The sequence below is a fragment of the Nipponia nippon genome, unplaced genomic scaffold (assembly GCF_047370975.1).
Source record: "Nipponia nippon isolate SJK-2023a ecotype South Korea unplaced genomic scaffold, ASM4737097v1 scaffold_2, whole genome shotgun sequence".
NCBI classification, from domain to species: Eukaryota; Metazoa; Chordata; class Aves; order Pelecaniformes; family Threskiornithidae; genus Nipponia; species Nipponia nippon.
In genome coordinates this window covers 27,601,509-27,616,511 of record NW_028262336.1, presented here as the reverse complement: position 1 = coordinate 27,616,511, position 15,003 = coordinate 27,601,509, and the positions used below count along the sequence as shown (strand labels likewise).

At 40.1% G+C, this 15,003-nt stretch overlaps 1 protein-coding gene across 4 annotated transcripts in view; it reads left to right on the top strand.

Annotated features, from left to right (window-relative positions):
* The window catches only part of APP (amyloid beta precursor protein), a 224,362-nt gene that overhangs the window by 23,172 nt on the left and 186,187 nt on the right, over window positions 1-15,003 (top strand). The window lies entirely within an intron of this gene.

Sequence of the window (15,003 nt, the reverse complement as noted above, 5' to 3'; positions counted from 1 at the left end):
GATGATCTTTAAGGTCCCTTTCAACCCAAACTATTCTACGATTCTGTGGGGAAGCATTGTTCCGCTCTGGGGAAGCAAGGGATGCTCCTCAGCTGTGTGTTAACGTGGTCCGTCAAGGAGCATTTCACACTTCACCTGTGGGTTTGTGTGGGACACTATCCTGAGTTTACTGTTTGTTCCGTTTGTGAGAAGATAATTCCACCTTTTACTCTTTAACTTGCGTCCTTGGCAAAATGACTAGAGGTTTGTATTCCCCAGTGGATTTAGCTGGTGTATGAGATGGAGTTGTCGTTGCTGTATGTTCTAGCAGTCTTGTTTGTGCAGAAAAAATAAAAGGTTGTATTTTTTCTTCCTTTTCGTCTGCCTCTTCTCTCTTCCTTCCCTCTTCCCTGCCCAAAGCTGAGAGATGGGTATTCTAGACAGCCTGTGTACTGATTCTTATAAGGAGTAATATTGCCTTTTGCTCTTGAAGTTTGTTATTATTAGAAGTAACTAACTTTCTTAGATCAGCTAAGGGGGATGTGGAGGGGGACTATAGATCCAAGAAAACAAATTAATATCTTGAATAAAATCTTTTCTGTGTTTTGTAGAGCTGTTGTATGTGTGATGTGCTTTTTCTTAAAACTTTAAAGCAAGGAATTGCTGGCAATTTCAAACTAGGTTTGATTTTCATGGCCTCAGTGAGTTTGTGAAAATGAGATGCTCAGTTTGGGAAGGAAATTATTTTGATTAATTGTATTAAGGTCAGCTTTGATAGTTGAATTAATGCAGAAACGTGTTAGTATTGATGAAAATGTGATGTTCCTTTCTGATCTCTTGATTGTGGAGGTTTATTTGGAGGAAAAAAAAACGGGAACATAAATGAACCATTTTTGCCATGGAGTTCAATTATAGTTCCTGAAACTAGCTCTTGACAGCTGACTTTATTCTGGGTCTTGCATTTATTTTTGTATTCCTTGAAGCTTGGTAAACATTTAAATTGATACTGTCTTTGTGTTTGCTCTGCCTCAGTGTATTTGTCCATAACAAATGGTTTCCAAAACTGAATGCAGTATTTTGGATTGATTAGTAGCAAATGCTTTCTGTGATGCTTTAATCTTGTTTCCACCTTTCAAGAGTCAACAGAACTGCGTGGGTAAGGCTTGAAGATGGAGTGGGCTAAAAGCGAAAAAAGTGGGAGTCCTTCCCCTTCACTTCTTCTCCTCTGGCATCTCCTCAGTCTTGTCCCCCTCTCCATTACCGCATTTGCTCTCCAAGAAGAGCCTGAATTGGTTTCTTCTGAAGGGACCTGTTGTTGTAGGGAGTATTTTTGTTACAGCTGGTCCTATTTTACTAATGGTAATAAAAGAAATGTCCTGTTGTGGTAGAAGGCTTTGCTTTCCATCCATTGTAAACTGTCTTGTGCAAGGAGAGGGGAAGAACTTCTTACCTTTCCCTTGCACGCACGCATTTTCTATATGATAATGTAGTAAATGAATTGCATGTGCACGTTCAGAATGAAAACATCAGCCATGTAACGCTGATCCCTTCCAAGAATAAATGCTTGGGTTTATTTGTATTGTGCTGGAGACCTGGGATTTGTGAAAGACTGAGTGGCAGCTGGGACAATGCAGGTTTTGTAGCCATGTACTGTTTTCAGTAGAATAAAGAATGAGGGAAGGAGTGCTTGAATGGTGGTCTGAAGAAACTGTTTGGTAAGCAAAATTGATTTGGGGTGTTTGCTTTTATAATAGCTTGCTGTTAACTCTCAAGTGCACTTTACGTCAAATTTTAGCAGTAGTAAATTGTATCATAACTTTGATTTTTTTTTTTGATAGACGTTGCAAACTGTTAAATATACAGATGGTACAGTAAAAATAGTTCCATATCACCAAATCTAGATTTACAGAAATAGTTTTTTAAAGATTTTTCATCTTCTCTGGTTAACGTTTCTGCCTTCCTCGGTGGTGAGTTTTGAGTGAAGCGATGCCAACGTTGGGCAAGACACGATGGGGCAAAGGCACTGATTATTTTTAACAAGCTTGGTGCCTTAATTTAGAAAGCCGAGCAAGGTATTTACTGTACTGTGAAATAGCGTTTGAGAATGAATGCAGTCTGCCTGCATAGCTGCATGCCCAAGGGATGCCCCTCCTGGGAGGGAGGCTGGGTTGACCCCTGCGTGGCCGTACTCCCTGCGGGCTGTGGGCAGCGTGTCCTGCCCGCCATGGTGCCGGCCTCTGCAATGGCCCTGACACTTTGTGCTATCTGGGGTTTTAAAAATGACTACTTAATTTTTCTAGTAAAATATAATGTTGTTTTGGAGGAGTGGGAAAGGCATCCTTTTGGGGGAGTCTTACTTTAGGAACATTGCTAGGTCTGTCCACCGTACAGCTCTGACCCAGATATTCAGCATACTTTGGTAGTACACAAGCACAGAAAGTATGATCTAAACTCTTGTAGGTCTTTAATTCGGTCTCCTCTTCAGTGGCAGTGGTGGCTTTTCAATGGTTCAGAAGGTTGTTTGGACATCTCTTATTAAAGCTTCTTCTGTTTCCTTTGATGCAGAAGTACTTTGCCAGTGACCTGAATGGTCCTGAACCTAGAAAAGAAACTTAGTGGTGGTTTTGTCCCTCCCTTACAGCTGCCTCTGAAAAAATCTTCGTATTGCTGTTCCTTCAACTTGTTGTTTCACGCAAGCCCTAGTGCAGGAGATCAAACACTTTTTTAGTGCTTCAAGTGTTGCTGTATGTGTAATCATACTCGTATGTTGTATGATTGTTGCAATGGATTTATGGTGTCTGTTTATTCAGGCTAATTGCTTTTGACAGACTTTAATAAAAAGTTTTGACTCCAGTGGGTAGATGCGTGTTTGGACAGCTTGTATCTTAGAAATGAGACAGTTGCCTGAGCTAGAGACAGAATGTAGTATCTGTCTGAAGAAGAATTTTTCAAGTCCTGTGAAAACAGGCCGAAAAGGTCTGGTGACACGACCGCCCTGAAACGTTGTAAACATCAGAAAAAATGGTATAAAATTCCCTACTTGTTTGAAAAGGCTAAGAACTGATGGCTGGGCATTTCAAACAAACTTGTATTTAATTTATTCCGCTATACAGTGCGGGAAGAAATGTGTGTTGTAGACTCTAAACTTGTCAGGCCATCTTATTCTGAAGATCTGCTGAGATGGTGAAAGGCATGGATATGGAATCCAATTCACTATGAATGTGTAAGGACATACCTGGTGAAAACAATAAATTTGGTTTTCCTATTAAAAGCTGAGAAATTGTTGTAGAAGAACTAAAATTCTTACAGTAGTTTGCATTTGGAAATCAATAAGGTGAACAGATGTTTGCCAAGGTCAAGAGATGGTGAGGGGAGGAAAAATCCCTATATGATAATTTACCAATACTTAATGCTCTTTGGAGCCTGGGATGAGTTCATTGCTGTACTTCTGAAATGCAGTAAATACTTCTTATCGTGATTTGACAAAACCGAGTTCACTTTTCAAAAACTTTTTATTATGTTGATGTGAATTAAAACACTTGAGTAATGTCTATATCATGTGATGAATTACTTTATATGCTTTTCATGTTTGAAAATAATAGGATGCTTTATGTAGCAGTATATATATATATTTTTTAAGGGAAGTAAGAAAGGCTTTGAAGGTGCCCGCCGTAGGCACTGAGCCTTGCCTGAGGAAGTGGGTCTGTTCGGAGGTCAGCACGTGAGACCAAGTGACCATCTGCTTGAGGGAGGCCTGTGCTACAGGCGGCGCGATCCGCGGCGAGTGCGTCTAGAGCAAAGAAGGTACATCGAGTGATCATTCTTGCAGCTTGCCTGAAGTATTAGTAGTCCTTGGCTACTATCACACTGTCTCTTAACCTTATTTGTTAATTTAGATTTGATGCTTATTTTCTGCCTTTATGTAACTAAAGAAAATAAAAGTACATCTGAAACTAAGTATGTGTTCTTCTGATGATACTCTTGGTTACCTTGAAACAACTTCAGCTCTCCTCATGGTTGTAACAATGCAAGTAAAAAACAGTGCTGCTGTTAATTGATGATATTCTCTGTTATGTTAGCAGAGGGAAGAACCACATAATGAACACTGGCCGACCCCAGAGAGTGAGGATGAAAGATAATGTGACCATGTCAGCAAAAGGGAAAACTGTGCTGTTGGTTGGAATGAGTTGAGGGACTCTTAAAAATGATTCAGAGTAATCTGTGGTTGTGGGTGATTTGCCAGTATAGAGCTATACCATCAATAAAGCCCCATTGGTATGCATGTACGTACTGGAAATGTAATACTAGGAATTGCTTTATTTTCAATAAATCCTCAGTTTCAGGTCCTGCATTGCACGAGGTACCTCATCACTGCAGACTAAATGTGATGATGAACGCTTAGCTTGGCTAAGCCTAGGCTTGGCGCAAGTAAGGGAGCTGCTGTGTCCTCTCCTGAGTGTTGCCAGGGCTTCTGGAGCCAAACACCGTGCTGCTGCTGCGCTGTTCGAAGCTGAACCCTCCTGACATCTCGGCAAACGCGGGGAAGCCGTGCCTGCCTTCCTGAGCTTGCGGGCAGGAAGGCAAGAGCTGGGGGAAGGCTGCGTGCTTCTAGCTCGCTGTCAAGCTTGTCTCTTGCTGGAAGGTGGTGATTACCAGCTGGAAGGAGAGGGATCCTAGGCTCCAGTGCACGTCTCTGACCTTTCCAGCTAGCTTGGGTTGAAAGCACTAAGCAATTCTCGGTCACTTCCTGTATGAAGGTAGTGCTTGAGATGGTCCCAAGGCTGGCTGACATTAAACTGGAGACTTGCTTAGACATTTCAGCTCTGTGATGCACTTACAGTTCATCTTTTTACTCTTTCTCACTTTCCCCTTGGCATTTTCAAGGAATTCTGCCTAAGTTATTGCAGCTGGTATTCAGAGCTGCTGCTTTCAGCAACTGAACAGGGCTGGAAATGGGAAGGAGAACATGAAGGGAGTCTTCTGAAGGTGGGAAATAGGAGGGCAGCTGTAGGCTGCTCTAGAATATCTTAGCCTGTACATGGAATAAGAGCAGGGTTTTAAGTAATAGCTGATATCAGCTATATATTGTGCTGTATTTTTAGTGGTGCGGTTTCTTTCAACCTCTCAGCATAACAAGGGAAGTGAAACCTAGTTGTGTAAGAAATGTTCAGATTCAAAGGTTTCTTGCCCTGAGATCGAGAGTGTGAAAACGAATGTGTAAAACTTTCTGAGAGCACATTCTTCAGAAGGGGAAAAAACATCCAGAGACGAGGCTGTGTTGCAGCTTGGGGCAACTGTTTTGTCAATGTAGGTCATAAGCAATTTTTAATATCTGCAAATAAATCTGTGAGGGGAATTGGAGGAGAAATAATCTGTTAGGTGTTGCTGCTCTGTAGTGTTCGGATCATGGATAGCTTGTGTAGAGCTTGTGCTTTACATCTACTACTATGGTCAAATTCCCGATGAGGGATCAGCATCCCTGCGTAGAGTCCTTAGGTGTTGCGTCAAGTGGAATAAAATAAGCATTGTTTCTGCCTTCACTGCATGTTGTGACCTAGCTAGTCTTAAATAAGAGTTGACAGTCATCATGTTTGTTTCTCTATTAGTGAGTAGAAATAAGGTTTCCTGTACTCCCCTTACAAGGCATCATTAGTGTTCAGTGGGACTTTCTGTAGTAGAGCTCCAGGCTCAGTAACCAAGTACAGATTTTTCTTCCCCTCCATGGTTGCAGAATGCGTGACATCTTCCATGGTATAACTGGTGCTTACTACATCTCAACAAAGCAACAAGCGGGAGGTGGGAAAGCATCTTCGTTTGTGCTGATAGTTATCAGGATGCTACAGCTGATGAGTTTTAAAAGGCAAGATGTTGTATTAATCTTCCAGATTATTCATTTAAAAGACAAAGAAAAAATCCTCACAAGTAAGCCACTGCTTGAAGGATTTATGTGTTCAAAATAGCAATAATATAATGCAGGTATTGAAAAATGAGTGGGTTTTTTCTTGAAGTATGTGGTTTCAATATGACTAAAGAAACTGGAGGTTTGCCTTTTTTTTTTCCTCTTCCTTTAGGAGAGGGCTAGTGCTTTGGTTTTTTTCTACTTAATGATCTGGTGATTTTAGTCTACTTGCTGGTAAGGAAATGGCGCTTCATCCTTATTGTGTCTTCTCATTTGAATCAGTTCTCTGATATCTGATAACAATAGTTAACAGTGAATAGTCTCATTTATCTGTGTCATTTGAGGATCTGAAAGTGCCTCAAAGTTCATCTTAACCTCTTTCATAAAAGTCTGTTAAATTCAATTAGTGTGAAATAGTCTCTAAGGGTGCTCCTTTTGAACACAGTACTTCTCCTGGGCCTTCAAATTGAATGCATGGGAGCATCTCACTTCTGTTCCCACTGTTGTCAAGATTGAGAGTATCTGCTGTTAGTGAGCGGACCTCGCAGAGGATTCTTGGAGTCCTTAGCACAGTTAAAAAAACAGAAACCCCCACTCTGAATTTTGGCTTCTAGTTCACCTCTTCGGCCAGTTACTTCCTCTATCCTAACATCTAACTCTTAACTGTGAGGTGTTAGTGCCAGCTTCTGTTAGCTATAACAGCATGTCTTCTCATGGAAGAGCAAGAGCTGTCTGGTACGACTTTCCTCATGTTTCAAAGAAGTTTTGCATAACTAAACTTGAAGGAGATACCTACTACTGCATTATTAGAAAGTTGCTAGGAAGAATATGACACTGGAAGAAAGCCCTTGGATTTACAGGGTCTAGTTGCCCCCACCCCCAGCCTAAGCAACAGTCCAGGTACTGCTATGTGTGGAGGGTCATGGTTCTCCATAGTGATGGATAACATCAGAAATCCAGAATCCACAGTAGTAATATGCAATGTGTATATGAGAGTGAGAACATCAACAGTGTGTACTGTGCTGTCTATTTGTGTTAACACTAAAAGCACTGAAATCAGTAAGACTTTTTGTAAAGACCATCTGTGGAAGAATTCAGATGAAGGCTGTGTCTTTAAACATATGGGGTTTTTTTAGGTACAAAGAACAGTTGCTGTAAGATATCACAGGTAGGGTTTGAAAATTTAGATGCATGACTCAGAAAAATGTGATGTACTTATATAGCATTGGCCTTCATGTATTGGGCAGTGTGGCTTGGGGTTTTTTCTCGTCCCATATTGCTTCCTGCATATTAATTGCTTTTTTTGGTCTTCCTAAATTGCATAATGGATTTTGGATTGTTGTAGGCTTATAATTATCTTTCTCTCTTGTTTTTGTATCATTGGAAATTTATTTGATTCAGGACTGACAGAATTTCCTTAAGTCCAATTTTGGGTGGTTTTGCTTAGTTTTTTAAGCTGAAGAGTTGTGTTCTAGAGAATAACTGGTTTGCACAGTCAAGGCAGTAACTCCTCCTGTTTATTATTTCCAATAAGATTAAGACTCCTGGCTTTATATGATTTTCTCTTGTAAGTCTAGCACGACTGTGCAGAGGGTATGTAGAAAACTGTTCAGTGATCCCTGCTAATGGGAGAATTTGTACTGTGACCCATCATGTATTACTGTTACCCAGCCTGCTGAAGAAAGCTGTTGGGTTGTTTCTGTGAGGGCTTCCCTCTTGTCTTCATCTGCTTGTTCTTTTCCCCTCCTCCTGTTGCGTGCTTGCAAGTTCTGGGAAGGAAGAGGTTCTTGGTTTTGAGTGTTAGCACAATGGCGTGAAGTTCATGTCTATGGCATGCATAGTACAGTAGCATTTAATGAGTAAAAGAAAATGCAAAGTGCAAATTATAGAGGAGAAACGTGAAATGTGCCCAGTTGAGAGAATGATGGAATATTATAATTCTTCCTCAAACTGTAGAATCCTCTGCGTTTCTCTGTTAAGCACTTCTGAAGGTCTGTTTCTTTCTTACTTAGGTTTTTATCATTAATATTTTGTGTATGCAATAGTGATGGACTTGGTATGGTGGATGAAATTAAATAAGCTGTCTCTGTCTACTAGAGCCAAAAAGCAGAGAGATGGAGAAATGGCTTCTTCTTGGAGACCATGAGAGTTGGGCATAGCATCAGAGGTTTAAGGCTAGACTTTCTGAAGTACAACATGATTATTATGAAAAAAATCATGATACTTAAAATTTTTATTATGAAAACCTATACTGAACATGGGGTAGCTGCTCAAAAAGAGCAGCTGGGTGCACAGTGATGTAGAAGAAAGCTTGTGTCTAGTGGGACAGTAGGGTTTGGGTGTTTTTTCTTATCTTTTTTAGTAGCAGGTGACTCAAGTACCCTAAAAACAGATCCAGGGAAGGATCTGTTTCACCATGGAATGTCTAGTGATGTTATATTAATTCCCTTCTCGTCACAGTATTGATGTTATGGAGGGGTAGAATTTCATACATTTTTATGGGGGAAGGATTGAAGGACTGGCCCTTCAATTCAACTCAAAATGAATCAAAATCTGTCAACCAACTATTTGACTCTGTCATGTGGTAACTAGTATCAGGCTTCTGTACATGCCTTGAAAGTAGTCCAGGTAATTCTCTATGTTGTTTAATCCTAGTGTTGACAGATTAGTTCCTTCTGGCTTGCTCATATTGATGTTTTTGTGAGCTAAAAGAAGGTTTGTCTAATTAGAGATGTGTTGGCTTCTTGGGCAGCATAAATAATATCTTGGGAAGGATCTTATGGACGTGCTCTTCCTTGAAGCAGTCAATGAGTCCTCACCTTGCCAAACACTAATGGTTAAAGTCAGCAAATGCCAGAAATATCTTGTCAATTCATCTTCGCATTGTTTGTGGAATGAAATTGGGAAATCATTATTTTTATTAATAATAATAATTTTAGTAAGCCAACCAGTCAGGCAACTTGCAGAGAAGACTGTGAGTCACAGGCTCGCCGCCTGGGCAGAGAATAGTCCTGCATCAAATGAAGATGAGGGGGACCTTTGGCATATGTATGGCGTGCTGTAACAGTGCAAAATAGCTGAAACACTTCATGTTAAAACCAGTGAGTTACATCAGACGTCTCACGTGGCTCCGTTCGGATGTTTGTGGTTCAGCCAAATGGCAGCAGAGGAGGATACCATTCTGCATAGTTCGAAGAGCAACATAAGCAACACAGTCCATGGAGCAATTACTTTAGCAGTGTGGGTTGTGCCTCTGTGTTGAGGGTGGATAACAAACTATATGCAAAGTAGATAATGATGAGAGTAAAATATCAACCTCAGAGCTTCCTTTGAAATTCAGTTGGTGCAGGGTGGAGGTCCTGTTTCACAAACAAAATTTCAGCTCTTCTGGCTGTGGTGAATTTCTGCTTGGGTTAGATAAGGGGTTTTTTTCAGTCAGACTGTAACATAAGAAAAATCTGCTGAGCAGATGGGTTGCAGCTTCTGTTCCTTCTTGGAGGAGCTTACGAAATGCACTGTATATTTCCTCCACTGTGGTAATAATTCTGTAGGTTTAGAGTAATTAGTTTAGTAGTTTAGTGTTGTCTTTGTACGATAGGAGAATGATGGAAGCCTAAAGGATTTTCCAAATCTGGAAGATCTGGTATCTCTTTTTCAAGGAAGTTTGTTTCAGGATGACTCAGGTGCCTTATCTACTTTAACTCACTTTGTCTAATTACTATATTGTCAAGAATACAGGATGTTAACACTGCATAATAAATCAGTCATATAAGAGTCATGCTTGGAAGTGCAACTTGAGTATTGTAGTTTTCATGCTGTTTTTTAAAGTTATTATTTATTTAGAAAGTTACAAGCCCAAACATTTAAACAGAGGTGTTTGAAATCATATTGTCATCTGTTCTGGGACTGTGCTGTAAACAAACTCTGCTGATTTGTCCATGTGGGCACCCCATATAGGATCTAAAAAGAATAAAAACAGTGTTGAAGAGGTAATTTAAATAACTTATTTCCTTTCTTCCTTCTTCAAAACGCTTCTAAATTAAAGATACAATTCTGTGAGAGGTTGACTACTAGTAAATTTTACGGAATGGAGGTAAGATGTAAGTATCCCTCAAATGAAATAGCATACTCTTACAAACTATCCTTTTGCAGCCCAGTTTTAGCAGGAAAAGTTGAAAAAATAAATAGCATAAAAAAGGAGTGAAGATATTATACAGAAGAATTATCTTGAATGAGGTGCTGGAGTTGTGATGAATGAGATGTGAAGCTATCTTAAAGTCAACAGCTACTTCAACTGAATTCCTGAAAACTGAAGACTGCTATTCTGTTTAAAAATAAGTCAATAAATCACAGAGGACTGACATTTGAGTGATATAGTTCATTTGAGAAACTGACATTGCTCAAATGTTAACTTGTTTATCAAATTTGTTGAACTAGAATTGTTGCTCAATTTTTGACCCGACAGATATAATTTAAACTTTTTTTCATGATATGGAGTCTGGCTCTGCATATAGTAATTTTCCTTTTCACATCCCTCCCAGGTACACATGCATTCATGCATTGAAATAGGTTTAAAATATAACTTACACCAACTTAGGGTACCCTTTTGCAAGAGAAAGGTGCTTTCATATAAAAACTAGATCTTATTTAGGGTTTTTTTTGTATACTTGCTCTCACCTTGTAGTTTCAATTTTACAGGAGTGAATTTCATGGCTATAATAGGAACCCAAAAATTATTACTGAGCTTGGAATAGTTCTGTAGTGTGTTGCGTTGCTGTGAAATATACTCTTCCTTTTCTTCTACTTCATGTATTTAAGACAAAATATGTGATGGTGGCTCTGAGCGTTGGAATAGAAAATACAATGCTGGAATTAGATGGTTTACAATGAATGTATTTCAGTGCAAAACCTTAATTCTGTTCTGTAAAACAAAGTCTTATGTTTGTTTGTAATGACAGGCTTTCAGTTGATGAGATTTAAATGCAGTGTCATAGTATTTCTGCACGTGTAAACATACCAAAAGAAGTCATAACACTTGTCATATTTATTGGTATCATTAAACACTTTTGTCGAACTTGCACACCTGCTGGATTGCATCTTTTTTTTCTTCTTCTTCTTTTTTTTCCAAATGAGATAGAGGATATTTAATTCTGACAGGAATTGGGGTTTTTTGTTTTGTTTTGTTTCTTGTTTACCTTGCTGCTATTAGTCAACACATTATATACCGATGTAAATGACCAAAGACTGTTTCAAAATCTGGACAAACAGTTTGGGAGCAAAAATGGCTTTTTTTTTTTTATTATTTATTTACACCTTTTTAATGCACTTTTTATTTGGCTTGTAAAATTCCCCTCCCCGTGTTAAGTGTTAGTTGGTGCTGCACTAGATTTAATGCTTCCTGAAAGTCATTGCAGTCTTGGATAATTTTGGTCAACCCACTTGTCATCATTTTTCTTCTTGCCAAAACGGCAGTTTTTATGATAAAATGTGACTAAACCACGCAGAGGTACCTGCAGGCTGGGGAGACTGGTAGGCATGAGGGTTTTCAGTTACTGTTATATTGATGGCTATCTGCAAAACGCATAGATCTGACTATGGACTCTTAAGATAACTCCAAAAGAGACCTGGTCAGGTCTGTCTGAGTTGTGCCCATTCCCCCCATTGCCCCCCGGCCTTCGGTGACGCACGTTGTCACGTGTATCAAACCACTTGCGCTGCTGGTCTGGTTGTGACCAATGTTCTGTAGGGGTTAGAACAGAATATAGACTACTTCAGTTGGAAGGGCCCTACAACGATCATCTAGTCCAACTGCCTGACGAATTTAGGGCAGACCAAGAGTTAAAGCACGTTATTAAGGACATTGTCCAAATGCCTCTTAAACACTGACAGGCTTGGGGCATCGACCACCTCCCTAGGAAGCCTGTTCCAGGGTTTGATCACCCTCTCGGTAAAGAAATGCTTCCTAATGTCCAGTTGAAACCTCCCCTGGCGCAGCTTTGAACCATTCCCATATGTCCTGTCACTGGATACCAGGGAGAAGAGCTCAGCACCTCCCTCTCCACCTCCCCTCCTCAGGAAGCTGTAGGGAGCCATGAGGTTGCCCCTCAGCCTCCTTTTCTCCAGACTAGACAAGCCCAAAGTCCTTAGTTGCTCCTCACAGGGCATTCCCTTCAGCCCTTTCACCAGCTTTGTTGCCCTCCTCTGGATGCATTCAAGCACCTTAACATCTTCTTAAATTAAGGTACTCCACTTGAAGATTGAGTGAGTGTGCATTTTAGGGGGTTTTTTGGAAGCAGCCGTGTTGCTGGTAGGGGGCTCCGTAGTGTTGGCAGTGGATAAGAAACACTTGACACTGTACTTAGTTGTAGGCAAATGTCTTTTTATTATGTTCATGTAGCTGACACAAAAATCTACCTTATCTGACTTGCTAGCAATGCTGCTTCCTGCCCCCACGCTTTCCTCACATTTCTGACCACATTCAGAGATGTTGATTTTTGTAGCTAAATTGTCGTTTTTAGTCTCTCTCTCAGGAGCATGGAGATGTTTGCATGGTGAAGCTAGACAGGCTCTGCACATGAGCTGGGCTTTTGCTGCTCTTGTGGTCCTCTTCATTGCTTGCTAGCGTTCCCAGGGGCCCTAGCTGGGGAAATCCCTCCTTTCTCGCCTGTGTGTTTGCATGTGCATATGCAGGTCTGTTCTTCATTACAGATATGATAGCAAAACTTTTACTGAAGTCTTGCAAATATCTCTTGTAAGCACTTGGTTGCTGGGCCTCTCAAGTTTTTGGGGAGGGGAGCGCTTATGTCCCTGTTGCTGCATCAGATAGCCTTGTGAACTCAGTGCTTAGTCCTCGCATATTTTTTTGTTTGGTTTTGATACTTATTTTGATTTCAGGGTAGACAGATGCCTGGACCTGGGTTCGGGTAGCATCCTACTGGTACTTGGAACGTGACCTGAGGGAAGTGTTAAAACTAAGACGTATGGAATAAATACAACATAGGCCTCAGGGCCTTGTGAGGGTACGGCTGAGGAGAATGGTTGGCTGCCAGAAGATAGTTCTGAGAAAACTATTGCTTCCACTGCAGCCTTGGGGACAGGCTTGCTCTTAATGTATTTGTGGAGCAGGCAGTGGTTGAGCCTCTGTGGAGGAGTGGGCAGTTGTGCTGTTGTGATGCGCTTTTGGCATTGCTATTTATGAAGCAGGCCAGGAGGACTGCACGCAAGTATTTACACTTGGGTTAAATAGGTTATAGTCAAGGCAAATAAATATTTCTGATTTTCCAGGAGCTTTTCAGTGGAGTCTGCTTCTCAGCCAAATTTCAGGTGCCTTTTAGTTCACAGTGCTTGAGCTTCTCCAAAGCTGATGGCTTTTTGTAAAGGAGATGTGGGTCTTCCCAGGGTTTTCTGTAGTTTAGGGATGTGGCTTTTTTCGTTACTGTTTGCCAGAAACATTTGTCTTCCAGGAGAGAGCAACTGTACTGAGCAATTTTACTGAGCAATCAGTAGAATGTTTTTTGGCCTATTTCTGTAGGCTGTTGACGACGATAATTGCTTCTGCTGTTTCTATATTAACATTATACAATAAAACAGTGTTTCTAAATTATTCATGTTGATTTTGACAACCTCTTACTCTTGCGACACTGTCTCTAAGGAGAAGTTGGGAGATGGAAAATTTTCCTTGGTTTTGACAAACAGCCATCTTAAAGTTGTGGGGAGACAATAATTTGATATTTCCTCCTTTTCTAATTTGGGTGCTTTATTTTTATTTTTTTGTTCTGATTGCATTTATAAGAAAGGGAGAGATTTTTTTCATTACTTATTTACATGAACAGGTTTTTAAGTATAAATAGTCTTTAAAGCATTCGTGTTCTGCATAGATACCTAATAAAACTAGGACGAGAACTAGTATTTTATGTCTTAAATAGGAGGTCTGGCAGTCTGTATTCTAGTATGCTCTGCTGTAAAGTTGATGGGTAACCAGTGGGCAAGAAGCCATGGATTTGTGTCTGGTGACACAAGCCTATATTAGCATGGCATTTGCCTGGTTTGAACTGTAGACTTCTGGAATTGAGCAGTGATCTTCACTTGTAGGGTGCAGCAGGCCAGACATAGTCCAGTGGAAGAAACTCGATCTTTCCACAGGGGATAACAAGGTTATCTCATATTTTGCTCACTAAATGTGTAAGGCCAAGCAGAAAGTCTTTACACTCATTTTATTTTTTACCTCCATTCTTTTTAGGAAAAAAGTAGCTATGAACAGCCCCAATTCAAAAATAGACTTTCTTTTATTCTGTTAATAGTCATAGAGGAAGCGAACTGCTTTGCATGCAAATCGGTGAAGCTTTAGTTAATGAGAAACCTCAAATTTCAACCTGAATGTGGTATAAAAGTTTGGAGGAAGCACAGTCGTGGTTTGGAATGGTGGCGTGTTACTTGGGTACGCTTACTTCTACACAATATTTGAACCCCCTTTGTATTTTTATTGTCAGCAGAAGTTGTTAAATCTTAAAACTGTAGTCATTAACTTCTTGGTTGAAGGGCTGGAACTTGTGTTAGCATTAAAAATGGAAAGCACGGAGGGATTATTTTAATCATCTAAAATAAGGAGGGTATTTGTTCTTGAGTAAGTTGTAGATATGGAGGCTGTTATTGAATGTCCTCTCCTTGAAAGTAATTGCAAATGAAGGAATTAATACAAACTAAATATACTTTGAAGGCTTATGAAAGTGGCTTCAGGTTAGTGTTTGCAAAATGAAACAACCTAAATCATAGAAGCCATCTTAGGGACCTCTGGGGAATGTTTTTTGATGTTTCTGTGTTTAATAATAGCACATACAAGGTCTGATGCTTATTTTCATATTATGTTGTAGTCCTTAATTATAAGTTAGTAGTGGAGCTGTCTGGAGTGAAGTTGCATTACTTTGGCCCCTTGACGGAAAACCTCTTGAGGGTAAAACCTTGCAGCCGTGTTTTCCGAGTATAACCTTAGTTGTGAACAAAGCCAACACTTGTTGTTGAAATAGGGGTTATGAAGAACTATTAGCAAATACACTAATTACTTTTGTAACTGCAGAAAGCAATGACAGACAGAGTGGATGAGGGCTATGCTTTCTGTCTTAAATAAT